This window comes from Pagrus pagrus (genome assembly GCF_965226575.1).
Source record: "Pagrus pagrus genome assembly, chromosome: 22".
NCBI lineage: Eukaryota > Metazoa > Chordata > Actinopteri > Spariformes > Sparidae > Pagrus > Pagrus pagrus.
Genome location: NC_140204.1, coordinates 3,708,403 through 3,722,501, shown reverse-complemented (window position 1 = coordinate 3,722,501; position 14,099 = coordinate 3,708,403). Strand labels below are relative to the sequence as shown.

Here is a 14,099-nt window from a genome sequence, read left to right as displayed (position 1 = left end):
GTCCCACATGTAGAAGGCTCGGACTGGGCTTCCCTCCAAGCTGCGTCCACGAACACGTTCAACATACGTTTAAGACTTACGTAAAAAGTCAGAGTGAGACTGCGACGTTTAAAACCAAACATATCTCAGAACAAAATACTAAAAACACCCAGTAAAAGTTAAAGATAGAGACATAAACTGAGGATAAATGGTCCTATAGTCCAGAAAAAATACCAAGAGACGCTAAAACAGACAAATAGTCGATCACCAATATATAATTCAATCTCACCATCTCTGCTGTTTGGCTTTTCTCTGCTGCTACGAGCAGAGTAAGAGTGATGTCGTGGGCCGGACAGCTACACAATGAGATGAAACCCACCAGAAAAGACTCATTTCACTTTGTCACATTGTTTTCATGTTGTTATTTGATGTGTTGGAAGAGAAAGACAAAGTGTTCCCTCGCAGATAGTTTCTCCATTTAAAATCAGTTCCTACATTTTCCCACTTTTGGCACAAAACACAGTAAATCTGGGGATGATATAAAAACACAGATTGAAGACACTCTGAGGTCTGATCCAACTCGCGTCTTTTAAATCGAGGCTGAAAACCTTTTTGTTTGCCGCAAGCTACTTTAAGGCTTCGATCGATATCTTGAACTGCACCATAACTTTTATTGTCTTGTCTCTTTTAAACTTAATAACAGAACAGAATTAACTTATTATTTCAGCTTCTTTCTCTATTTTTAACTTCAATGTTTTGTTTTTAAGGTCTTATAAATGTGTTTTACGCCCTGTTGAGCACTTTCAGTTGCCTTGTGTCTGAAGAAAGAGACGGAGGAAGTGAGTCGGGGGTCTGCTGGCGAATTTCAGAGTAAATCTCATTTTCTCGGTTACATAACGGGGCACAAAAGAGCTCTGTGATATTCAAAGCATTGATCCCATTAGACCGGACTTGCTGTAATGGAGGAACTGTAAAAGGCCAGCTGTTAGAAAAATGAGGGAGGCACAGAGGTCACCGAGGAAAACAAAGAAAAGAGAGGAGAGAGAGGAAAGTGTGTGTTCATCAGATTATACAGACGACCAGCAGAGCTGCAGGAACCAACGCTGTTTGAAAGTTTAGAAACATCTTTCCATTACGATAATAAAAAATTACGAGCGAGGCTGTAAAACGCCGAACATCAAGTTTAATGTTCATGTTTAACCAAAGTGACGGACAACAAGCAGGTTTAAGAGCTCGAGGATGGAAAAACCTGCCGACGTCACACCTGCTGCTCTGCTTAGATGCAGATTGAAAGGATCAGCTTGAACCTGTGATGTGATCAGAAGGAGTCATGTTGAACACCAGCAGCCTCCCTGTGCTTCTCATGGGGATGCAGCTCAGGAGGCAGGCGACCTAGAGGACGTCGTCTCCTCTTCACATCGACCCCGATGAACCTGAACATCGACCGGCCGACGTGTGGACGTATCGGCAGCCAATATTCGTTCTCCTGCTGAGCTGATGTGTGTGTTCATCGATGTGTTCGTGGGTGCATCTCGTTTATCGGTCTGTGTGTTTAACAGGCTTGTTGCTAGGAGTCGACCGGGCCGATACCCGTTATTAGAAATCAAGGAGACTGAAACACTTTATACGGGGCCGATAGTTTTCTTTGGTCGACATGTTCAGCTTGACAGATCTGCTCCTCTTTTCATGTGCAAGACTCAAGTCAAACATTAGAAACAGGGGTGATTATTTGACAATCTCACGATTCAGATTTCGATTTCTGATCGATTCAGAGTCGATTTTCGATCCTGATTGTTTCTCAATTCTTCCAGATGGATTTTGCTCTTTTGCTGCAGTTTACTGTGTGTTAGACCTTTAACATGGATCTTTAATCTGCTGACGTACAATATGAGACACAACTGGAGATGAAGATAAATGATCTGCAGTCTTTTTTAAGAGTTTGCTGTGTCTGTTAGCTCCTCCGCTCCGCTAGCACTACGTCGAGCTCAATGTTCGTCTTGCAAAGTTAATTATTCAGTCGTTTTTCGCTCCGTCAACATCACGCCACCAACTTATTTCTTGAGCATTCAGTCTTTCAGGAGCTGTCTCTCTCTTTTGACTTTGACTCTCTCTCTCTCTCTCTCTCTCTCACAGCATCGCTTCCTCCGAAGCCTGGATGACTAAGCTGCAGGGGTCAAAGGCTGCACATCAGAAGTCTAGACAGCGTTCTCCAGACAATTTGACATTACACCCCTCCATGATGTTATTACAGGTGTGTGTGAGGAGGTGAGAGAAAGGAGTGAGAAAGTACAAAGTGTGTGTGTGTGTGATTAAAGTGTGACAGTGATGGATCTGATAGAAGCAGCGTCGTGTGTGTGATGTAACGACAGCGAGCCGACAGACGTTAACCTGTTCGGTTCCTCTAAAAATAGAAGTGTTGTGCAGCTGCGCGGCTCAGCCCGAGGTTCAGGTTCAGCCGACACCCACACTGACAGTTTACACAAACAGGAAACGCCAATTAATACCAAACTGTTATGAGCAGAAAATGAGCAATGTGACTGACGATAACTGACATTTTTAATTCGACGTTACCACGACGAGAGAAAGATGCAACTGCTCACATCTGCTCACATCTGCTCACATCTAAAACTGAAACAACACTCACAGATTTCCTTCAAAGTTTCTGACTATGAGTGTTTTTGTTTTGTTCAATTCTTTAATGATCCTAATCACATGATGCTGAAATTTGTCCACTGTTTTTAATATAAAGTAAGACTGCAGCTAACGATTCATGTTACGTTTACGCATGTTATCCTCCTCACGGTCTGACTCTCTTTCTAGAGATTAAAGCAAAAAGACGACCAAATGAAAAAAGGCCCCGTTGAGACGTTAAACTTGTGGATTTCTCTGGTTTAAACATTGTTGGAAACATTTGAGACGGTCTAAGAACACAAATCAACAAAATATAACAAAAAAACAAGTCACTGTCAGACATTTTAATGCTGAAGTCTTTAAAACAGCAACAACAGATCCGATACGGGAAAGTGTATTTTCCTTTATGGTCAGGTCACCAACAGAAAGCCTGATTACAGAAGTCCATTATCTCCATTTGCAGGAATGAGAAACCGCTGTGGTATCCACAAAACCATAAAAAAACATCCATAAAACCCTCCATAAAGATTCATAATAGTTCCTAATCAATACGAGCCCAAAAAACTCAACGTATTGTGCTGGATTGTGGAGAAACTTTGGCTCATTAATTGCCTGAACGGGAAGTACCAGGACCCCCGAGGTCATCCCATCGTGCCGCTCTTTTGGAGAACAATGGCTGCAGCTGCTGCCGGACGCCGCCGCTTGATTTGCGTCTTTATCGACAGGCAGCCGAGACAAAGAACAGCAGGATCTCAGGGTGACGAGAGAGCAGCTCCTGCATTTCAATTTCAGTTTCAGGGACCAGAATGAGGAGAAAACAGCAGCGTTACTGCTCTTCCTCTGCTAATTGCTAATTCTGCGGCGCATTTTCATTGTTTTCTTTTCGCTTCGCATGAGCTCACCTTTCCCGCTTCGGCATGTGTTCCAGTAAAAAAAAGGCCACGACGCCACTAAACTCTCGCCGGAGCCCAGGAAGCATCCTGATGTCCCTCCTGCTTCCTGATAAAAGGTTTAATTAGCTAATGTTTCCAGGCAACGGCCGCTCAGACGAGCCCCGGTGTTAATGAGACGATGGGGCCGAGATGAGGGAGAAGACGGCCGCAGTGCAACAGGTTCAACATCAAGATCACAAACAACTACAGCCAGCTCACATCCAACATCATGTTTGTGAGTTGACTCTGATTCAGCCCAAAATCCAAAGCAAACGTGTAAACTTGTTTTCAATGATTGTTTCTCTGATCTTCTCTTCGTCAGCTGCGTTGTTTTGACCGTTCAATACCAAGAAATACGCCTCATCCCTGTGATACGCCACACTCCTGAACACGACTGGATGGTTTTGCTTCTGCTCTCTCGATATAGAGACGAAAATGCTGTAAAAATGTTTTGATAGCTACAAAAAATGGTGAGTTTTACTGATGTGATGTGCAGTAAATCATTTAAAATGTGTTGTAGTTAATCAGCAGTTCACCCTGAGATCGATCGAGGCGATAACTCATCAGTGAACATGTTGTTGGATCAGCTGTCAACGGAAAATCACATTATTATTGAACAGAAATAGAGCTTAAACTAACTATTTTCATCATCAGTCAAACTGATGTATATGTTAACAATCTAAATGTCACAGATATTCAGTTTGCAAAGATATAAAAGAGAAACAAATAAAAAAATCCTCATATTAAAGATTAGAAAAGGAAAAAAATCAGTAAAGCCATCGTTTTCCCTTGGCACTGTGCCTGCCTGCACTCTCCTCTCGCACTATCTTAACAACTTTTCATGGCTTTTTCTGCTGATTACACGATCGTCCAGTTGCAGACGCAGCCCGACAACACGGCCGCAGCTCATCCAGTGTGTTGTTGAGCAGCTGCGCCTGCAGCAACGAGTCTGTGTGCGACTGGAGCTCATCTCTGTCACTGCTGCTCCACTAACTTCATCACACAACATTCACCTGGACGCAACGCAAACACAAAAACAAGATGGACGACGTGTCCGTGTGTGTGTGTGTGTGTGTCCTCCAGCTCATTAGCAGACAGGTTTTATCACATCAATGCTGCTGTTACGACTCTACTACCGACTGTGCCGAGGTTGTGTGTGTGTGTGTGTGTGTGTGTGTGTCTTCTCAGCTAATAAGCTAATAAAGCATGTATGACAGAGGGAGGCAGTGTGTGTAAGTGTGTGTGTGTGTGTGTGTGTGTGTTCAGAGTGATCAGTGACGTAACTCACTGATTAATAGCTACCACTTCCTGTGCCATCAAAACAACTGCATTAGCTCTGTGTGTGTGTGTGTGTGTGTGTGTGTGTGTGTGTGTGTGTGTGTGTGTGTGTGTGTGTGTGAAAGACAGAGTGTTTATAACACAGAGCAGCTCTCGTGCTGCCTCTCTAACTACAGTATACATCACTGTTAGTCAAGCTCACATCTGTGTGTGTGTGTGTGTGTGTGTGTGTGTGTGTGTGTGTGTGTGTGTGTGTGTCTCTGTGTGTGTGTGTGTGTGTGTGTGTGTGATCTATGGTGATATAGGTTGCAATCATTTGCCTTTCAATTGCCTCCTGAGAGGCTCATTGTAGAGGAGAGGAGAGAGAGAAGGATGCAAGAGTAAAGGAACAAAAAGGAAATAAGGGGAGAGAAGGAGACAAGAGAAGATGAGAGGAGACATGGTCAAGAAACCGGAGTAGAGCAGAAGACAGAGAGAAGGAGAGGAGACAAGGAAAGGAGACATTGTCAGGAAGAAGGAGAGGGAAATGGGTAGAGAGGATAGGAGACAAGGTGGTGAAGAAGGAGGAATGGAGAGAAGATGAGGGGATGATGGAGAGAAAAGGGAGAACCAGGAGGGAGAGGAGTCAAGGAGACGGGATGAGGTGAGAAGAACAAGGAAGGAGAGGAAAGGAAATAAGAAGATGTGAGGAGATGAGACAAGGTGACGCTGCTAGGAGAGGAGATGAGAGGACAGCACACGAGAAGAAGAGAGGAGTAAGAGGAAAAGGAAGCAAGAAGAGGAGAGGAGAGGAGACAAGGAGATGGAAAAGGAGGAAAGGACAGAGGGAGATGAGAGGAAGCAAAAGAAGAGGAGAGAATAAAGGAAGGGAGGAAAGGGGAGAAGGTTAGGAAGTCATAATGACAAGATGAGAGGAAACAAGGGAAGGTGAGAGGAGATGAGACAAGGGGAGGATGCAAGGAAACAAAGAGAAATAATGGAAGATATGAAAATAAAGAGGAGATGAGGTGAAAGGAAATAAGAGGAAAAAAGTGGAGAGGAAACCAGATGAAAGGAGGGAAGAAGAGTAAGCAACATGATAGGAGGAAATAAGGAAAGAGAAATGAGAAGAGGAAGAGGAAAGCAAAGGAAAGTAAACAAGAGGAGAGAAGAGGCAAAAGAAGGAAAGGGGTGAGGGAGAAAAGAGGAGATGTGAAGAATGAGGCTGGTGAGACAGGAGGAGGTCGAACAGAAAACGTAGAGCAGAGACGAGAGAAGATGTGAGAGAGGGAAGGAAAGAGGAGAGGGAGGGAGGAGATCTCAAGAACAGGAATAGAAAATCAAGAAGGGAGACGAGTGGAAGGAGGAGGAGGAGGAGGAGGAGGTTGCGTGAGAAGGACGAGACACTCGACGACGAGTGGAGCGATGAGAGGAGAACGAGGAGCAGAGGGAGAGACGTTAGAAGAGGAGGAGGAGAAGATGAGAAATAAATGGAGGAGATCGGAGGCAAAGATGGAGGGATGTAGGGGAAGAGAGGAACGATGGAGGGATCACCAGCGAGCGATGAGAAAGAAAAGGAGTTAGAAAATAGAGAGAGGAGCGTCCACGGTGGGATGAAGTGCACCGACTGTTTCACTCTGCTGCACAAAACAATCAGAAGCCGAGCACCTCTCCCTCCCTCCATCCATCTCACTGGGAAAATAAAGAGTGGAGGAGGAAGAAAGATGGAGAGAGGAAGAGAGGAGCGCTGGAAACAGAGAGAGAGTAAGAGAGAGAGGCTTGTGATAGTTAAAAAAAAAAAAAAAAAGTCCTCGCCCACTCAGGTCAGCCGAGCAGAATCACAAACCGAAAAAAGACAAAAAAAGGATTTGAAAGTTTCTGTCGGCTCGAAAAACCTGCAGCTGATCACAGGAGGACACATCAGTGTGCAGCAACGCAAACACCTGCTGCCAGTTTATCTAAAGCTGTGTACTTAGTAATCCACGAAAACACCAACAGGCCAAAAGCCAAAGGGAAGGAAGGAAATGTGTGCTTCCCATATGACAGGAAGTGAGATTTCCTTGTCTTTAGGTGAATAAATACTGCGAAAGTATCAATATGTTTAAATCCACAAAGACAAATACAGAACTGTGCCTTTAAACGAGCCGTCAGGACTTCTGGACGTTTGTGATGTCACAACTATACGGTCACCGCCCCCAAAAAACACTGTCAGAGCGGATGTGGTAACACGGTAGGTGGTGTCTGCTCGGGCCTGTGAGAGCCGACCAATCAGAGCAGACATTAAAGTATGTGAACATTATCTAGTGGACACCCAAAGTAAAGGCCTGAACCTGAAAATGAGCACAATATGGGACCCTTTAATGCTTACTACTAAAGATTAAAGAAGACACTCGCACTTTTAAATGTGTAAACGATCTGTTTCTGAAATGTTGACTTCTCAGGTGTCATAATGTTACGACGGCACAACAAAACCCTCTGAGGAGGTCTCAGTGACCTCAGTTTTCAACGGCGCAATATTTGTACGACTGAGTCCGGGTCGGATGATCACGCTCTCCCTCTGATCGACAGTTGATAGCAAAGCAACAAAGCAATGTGCCAGAAAAAATAAAAACAGGGAAGGGGAAAACTACCGCAAGCTAGGAAACATGGCTGTAAAGATGCACAATTTAAAACATTTTTTTAAAGACATCAGCTTTGCAAATGTTTGATGAGGAAGAAAATGCATCGACCTGTGTTTTCCTGAGGTTTGTGGAAGACTTGGGTGTACGTACTGTTGCATTTTTTATATGCAGATGACATCATTTTGGACCATTACTGGGACAAAACGTTGGAAAAGCCAGAGCAGATAACAGATAAACAACACAAACAGCCTCGTGATAAAACAGAGACTAACTACAAACCATTACATCTGGAATATGTTATTTAGTTTTGATGCCCCCCAGATTAATTTTAGGTCTTGCCCAAAATGGCTCGGTAGCTGCGCCTAAGCCTTAAAACTGTAGAGAAACCAAAGACAATGTGTCGCGGTGATTCAAACTGAATGTAAACATAACTTGTTTACAAGAAAACCCCACAGGGCGGCTTCAACCAGATGTTAACGAACAGGCGGTGGATAATCAGAAAACACAAAAAAAAAAATCATCCTGTCCGAGTTTAAAGGATACACAGTGTACCATAACCACATACGACACACATGCTGGGCTCCAGGTGCTCCCACTTCACATCTCTATACCTCAGATCAACAGTGAAGCTGCAGCCATCTGCTGTTAATGTTCAACAGTGCAGTGATGCAAACATAAAGTCGGACTACGGGCAGCTGCAGAGACGTCACTCGCTCGGTACGAACCGCTGAGGATCAGCTGATACCGGAGACTTTTAAATCTCAGGTATGATCCACTTTTCTCTCCCGTCTGACTTCCTGCTCAGTGTGAAGCTCTGTCTCCTCTCCTCAGTCCACAGAGCTAATCCTCTGTCTGCTGCTGAACCCCGTTTTTAAGCAAACATTCACGTTGAAGCTCTCTCTCTCTTTGGATGCTCCAGTTTTATTCAGTTTCATCACTTTTTATCTCTTATCCCTTATTCCTCGTCTTGACTGTTGTATTGCAGAGCTGCAACCATTAATCAGTTGCTTGTCATCTATTAAATTCCAGCTTCCTTAATGTAAATATGTTCTGGTTTCTTTTTGAATATCTTTGGGTTGTGGACAAAACAAAACAATCAATTAATCAAGAAAATGATCAACAGATGAACAGAAAATGAAGATGATCATTAGTTGCAGCCCTGGTATATTGTTTCGCGAGATCCTACAGAACATAAATCCACTTTTTATTATGGTTAATGTGCTTTAGGATGAAGACGGCACACAAACATGCCTTCATAATCAGTCGGATTGGCACTCGCTGCATGTTTCATCCGTCTCTGCAGCTGCTGAGGTAACGTTTGGACGGAGCTCAAGAAAAGATGAGAAAGAGGGACGGGGGTTCACTGAAGTGTGATCTGTTACGCAATCAACACCATCAGAACAAACATGGATGCTTGAAAAACAAGAAAAATACTGACACTTAATGTCTTGGGAGATGGTGAGAGAATATGAAGGCGCATGAAGATATTGACTGTCTGGTCCCGTCAGTGGTGAACTGTACGCCGTGTGTCCTCATTAGTCAGGGTTTGTGCCTCACAAAGCAGTTGTTTTGTTGATCAGGGTCGCATCTAATTATTTTCAATATCGCCAGATCTATCCACAATTTTCCAATTAGCTTTTTAGGGTGAAGAATGTTCAAAGAGCCCATGATTACGTCTTCAACCCTTTCACTGACGGTCCATCCATTACAGCGACCGTATATTTAGAGGCCATATGTAACCATCTAAGCCGGAGAACCAGTGTCCCGCTCACCATGTGGTCCGTCCACAGAGCCTCGTCCACAAGTCCACTTTCATTTTCATCTTTGTATTTCTTTGTCATTTTCAGATGCGGCATCGAAAAATTCAAAATGGCAGAACTTTATCACAAGTGATTGATATGAAAATTTTGAGGGATCATTAAAACAGAGGTCTGTTTATGTCTGTATTCTGTGCGAATGAGAATAATGTTGCTCTATTGATGTGGAAAGTTAATCACTCCCTTTTATTGGAATAGGTACTGGCCCCAAACATCAAGTGCTGCTGAGCCCAAAGACATTCAGGAAAATTGTATAACACAGTAAATCCTCAGATTTAGGAAGCTGGAAGAAGTAGATATTTTGTAACAATGTCATTATTATTGTTTTGTAATAATAAAATTGCAGTTTGGTTAGGTTTAGCCACCAAACTACTCGGTTAGGTTTAGCCACCAAACTACTCGGTTAGGTTTAGCCACCAAACTACTTGTTAGGTTTAGCCACCAAACTACTCGGTTAGGTTTAGCCACCAAAACTACTTGTTAGGTTTAGCCACCAAACTACTTGTTAGGTTTAGCCACCAAAACTACTTGTTAGGTTTAGCCACCAAACTACTCGGTTAGGTTTAGCCACCAAACTACTTGTTAGGTTTAGCCACCAAAACTACTTGTTAGGTTTAGCCACCAAAACTACTTGTTAGGTTTAGCCACCAAAACTACTTGTTAGGTTTAGCCACCAAACTACTCGGTTAGGTTTAGCCACCAAACTACTTGTTAGGTTTAGCCACCAAAACTACTTGTTAGGTTTAGCCACCAAACTACTCGGTTAGGTTTAGCCACCAAACTACTCGGTTAGGTTTAGCCACCAAAACTACTCGGTCAGGTTTAGCCACCAAAACTACTCGGTTAGGTTTAGCCACCAAAACTACTTGTTAGGTTTAGCCACCAAAACTACTTGTTAGGTTTAGCCACCAAACTACTCGGTTAGGTTTAGCCACCAAACTACTCGGTTAGGTTTAGCCACCAAAACTACTCGGTCAGGTTTAGCCACCAAAACTACTTGTTAGGTTTAGCCACCAAAACTACTCGGTTAGGTTTAGCCACCAAACTACTCGGTCAGGTTTAGCCACCAAACTACTTGTTAGGTTTAGCCACCAAACTACTCGGTTAGGTTTAGTCATACTTAGAGGTGTATGGCCACTGAGGCAGCTGTATTTGTAGTGTTGGGAGTGAGAACAGGTTGAAACTGGTGACTTACGTCTGCGTCTCTCTCGCCGAGGCAGCTCAGCCATCGACAATTTTAGGAGCCTCGTCTGCAAATACAGATCGTTTGTAAAACCACTTCTTATCATTTCCATCCAACAAAATCTGAACATGATCCGACTGCATCGGCCTCACAAAGCAACCCTACGATGACTAAACTGATCATTATTGTGCAACTATTATGATTTTAATTTCTCGTGCTAATTAGTAGGATCAAAATTATTTAACTGACCCTTTGCTGTCTCACATTAACACGCCTGGTACCTCTGACAGACGCAGAGAGCTCAAATTAAAGCCAATGTTTCCGAACTGCCGACGAGATGATGTTTTATAATTAACTAAAATTTCATGATACAATTAGACACAATTATTGTTCATCCGCTGCTGGATGTTCATGTTGGAGAGCTGCTGTTTGCCATCTGTGCCGACACTCTGCGTGTGTGTGTGTGTGTGTGTGTGTGTGTGTTGCGGCAGCAGCAGAAACTTAATGTTTTGGCTGACATTTAAAAGGAGGCTGTACTGTACTCTGCTTCAGGTGGACAGGGGGAAACACTTAAGAGGGCTGACGAAGGGTTTAATATGCAGGGAAAACCCTTTGGGCCCCGCGAGCGCGCGCTGACGTGCACGCACGTACATAAAAACCCCAACACACACAGACACACACAGACACACACACACACACACACACACACACACACACACACACACACTCTGCAGCTCCATCCATCCTCTCTCTTTTCTCTTATTTTTGTTTCTTCCTCTCTTTTGCGCGCTCACGTACACACGCACGCACACAGACACACGCGGGTCTGTGTATATAAACACACGGGGGACGCACACACGCACGCACACGCGCAAAAACTGCACAAAACGCACGAACGCGCAAAGAACAGAGCCCACAGAGACCCACACAAACTCTACAGCCCGCCCCTCTCTCTCTCTCTCACGCACACACATATGTACACGCACAAACAAAGCTCACGCGCACTTTCTCTGCACCCCCTCTCTTTTCCAGCATTAGTCAATAGAGTCAGGATACATAAACCACCCACCAGTCACCCAAAGCATCTCCCAGCCAAACCCTCTCCCTCTGCGTGCAACCTGCAGCAGCTTCACCACATCTACAGCAGCATTATCACCATCATCATCACCATCATCACAATAAAACCCACATTAAAACATCTGCAGTTTGATCAATCCAGCAGGATTGTGGGTAAAAACAGCGTGCAGGAGATAAAGCAGTTGAGCGCAGCCAGCTCAAGTGCTGCGAAGGTGTGATAGAGTCAGGACATGTGGGAGGATGGAGCGAACATTTCTCACAACAACACAGGAATGAGCCTCCGAGGAGCCGCAGGACCAAGCGACGGCTGCAAACACATTTTACCTCCAGATAAAAAAACACCTTTAAAGCATTAAAGTCTGTCTTCCACATTATGGCCGACGTTTCATTGAAAAGCGGGGTTTTAACCTGATCACAGGTCGCACAAACCGAGCGCTCCCCGCCGGCTGTCAGCCTCATTTTCAGTTGCGATGAGTTAATTAATCAATTAGCAGCTTACAGGTGTGAGTCCGCGGCTCCGCGGCGGGGTCCGGCTCTCTGTCGGGAGGCAGCGGGGACGCAGAGCTCCGTGCTGCCGCTGCTGCTCACCTTCCTCGCGGAGACTCTTCCTCTCCGTGTGCGCGCGGATAAAAACACAACGAATCGTCTCGCGGCTCCAAATGAACGATTAGTCCCCTCTCCACGGGGGTCTCGCGCGCCTCACGTGCGGCGGGTCCGCTCTCTCTGAGCTCTCTGCGCGTCTCTGTGTCTGTCTCTCTGCTTTTTTTTTTTTCTCTCGCGGGATTTCCTCCTCCGCCTTCCTCCTGTCTCCTCCTCCTCCTCCTCCTCCTTCTTCTTCTTCTAGCTCGTCCTCCTCGCGCCACCTGGACGGAGACGACGGAGGAGCGGCTCGCGACGCTTGTGCAGCTGGTGGTGCTGATGCTGCAGCTCCATCCTGCTGCTGAGGAGAGGAGGGACGGTCTCTCTCTCTCTGTCTGTCTCCGTGTGAGAGCTGAAGCTACAGGTGATGGAGAAGATCTGTCGGGTGGAGACAGGCTGACGGTGCAGCTGCGGACCAGCGCTGCTCCCCGCGGGGCGTCCTGGATCCTCGATAACTGCAGCAGCGTCTCTCTCTCCACATCCCCTCACTGTTCAATAACAACTATTACATAAAATGCCACATATACACGTCCACTGCATGTTTGTTTCAAAGTTACACACATTTTCCACATAAAACACAAGATCGGACCACAACATGTGATGCATCACTACATTTATTTACATGTGTAATTTGCTCAGGTTATGTAAATTTTACAATTAGGGATGCACGATATATTGATTACTGTTGAAACTAGACCTTTAACGTTCAACCACACATCTCTTTTTCACAGACAGTTTCTTTTTTGCGCTTTAATGCCAATACATGTTTAAGGTTTGCACAGATCCTTGGTTCATTAAGTTTTATACGGTTTCATTTTTCAACTGTTTCAACCTTTCTCATTTTGCACAACCTGCTGTTTTGTCAGTACTTACAGTATTTATTTATTTCTTTGCAAAGGTTTTATCTGATGTAATATTCTCTGGCAGATCCAGGTCACATGATGGGAAGACAGGACCCAGCAACACAAGGAAACCAACCAAGAGTGAGGAGGAAACACAGGGGTTGATTAACTGAAGAGACACAGGTGTGGACAGAACAGAAACTGGTGTAATTTGGACACCCAACACGCTCAGTATTAATCATGGGTAAGCAGACGTAAACAAAATGGAGATTAGCGCGATGCAGCAACTTCCTGTAGCAACGCGTTGCAGTGAGAAATAAAAATAAAGCAGATGGTTAAACTAGTGTGGATGACTGGGATTGGGTGCTCAACACATGTTGATTTTGCGTTTCTGTCAACAGTAGTATGCTAGCTAATGTTAGCCTCAAGGGCTACAATGGTTAGCGTTGCTTGGCAGCACCATCAGCTGCTGCAGGATGCCTCGCTCATCGTGTTGAGTCGTAGTGCTGCTGCAGTCAGGTTGATAAACAGGAGTGAAGATAAATCTGTTTAATCCCAAAAAGTTAAAAAAGTCACCTCCTGTCAGTAGCAGAGCAGAGTCTGATGTGACTGGGTGTTTATTCCAGGTATCTGTGTTTCAGTGTTGGGAGACTTTTACCCATCCTTCGCCTGCTAATCAGAGCTGTCAATCATTGCCAGGGGGGCGGGTCCCGGGTGCACAGGCCAGCTGGAGAGGAGGGTGCTGTCTGAATGCTGAGGAGGCACTGAGGCAAAGGTCCAGTTAGAGCTGCCCTGAAAGTAAATGACGACCTCAAGCACATCATGAAGGGAAGGTTACGGAGTGTCCCGGGCTTTAAAGAGGCAGGCGGCCGGGCAGAAGTTTGAAAGTGTCCGACTCGAGGAAACTAGAAACTTTAGATGAGATCCGACACTCAGTTTGGCTGCTCCAACGTTTAATGTTCCCTAAATAGGTTCTCACCTCCCCCGCAGCTTTTCTGTGTTTGTCACACTGATTTGATACCTTGCTGACTGTTCTCACGCCTGCCAGTCTGAGCCGCTTTCACAGAGTTGTCTTGTGTTTTTCGTCACCTTGACGGACGAGGAACCGGACCGACACCGCA

General features: G+C 44.9%; 1 protein-coding gene across 1 annotated transcript in view; it reads right to left on the bottom strand.

The window, feature by feature from the left end:
- trpc5a (transient receptor potential cation channel, subfamily C, member 5a) overlaps window positions 1-12,494 on the bottom strand; it is a 109,771-nt gene extending 97,277 nt beyond the window's left edge. The window contains exon 1 of the mRNA XM_084344171.1: window positions 11,997-12,494. The gene's annotated coding sequence lies outside the window, so the exon portion shown is untranslated. The remainder of the gene's footprint in view (window positions 1-11,996) is intronic.
- Window positions 12,495-14,099: the final 1,605 nt, after the last annotated feature.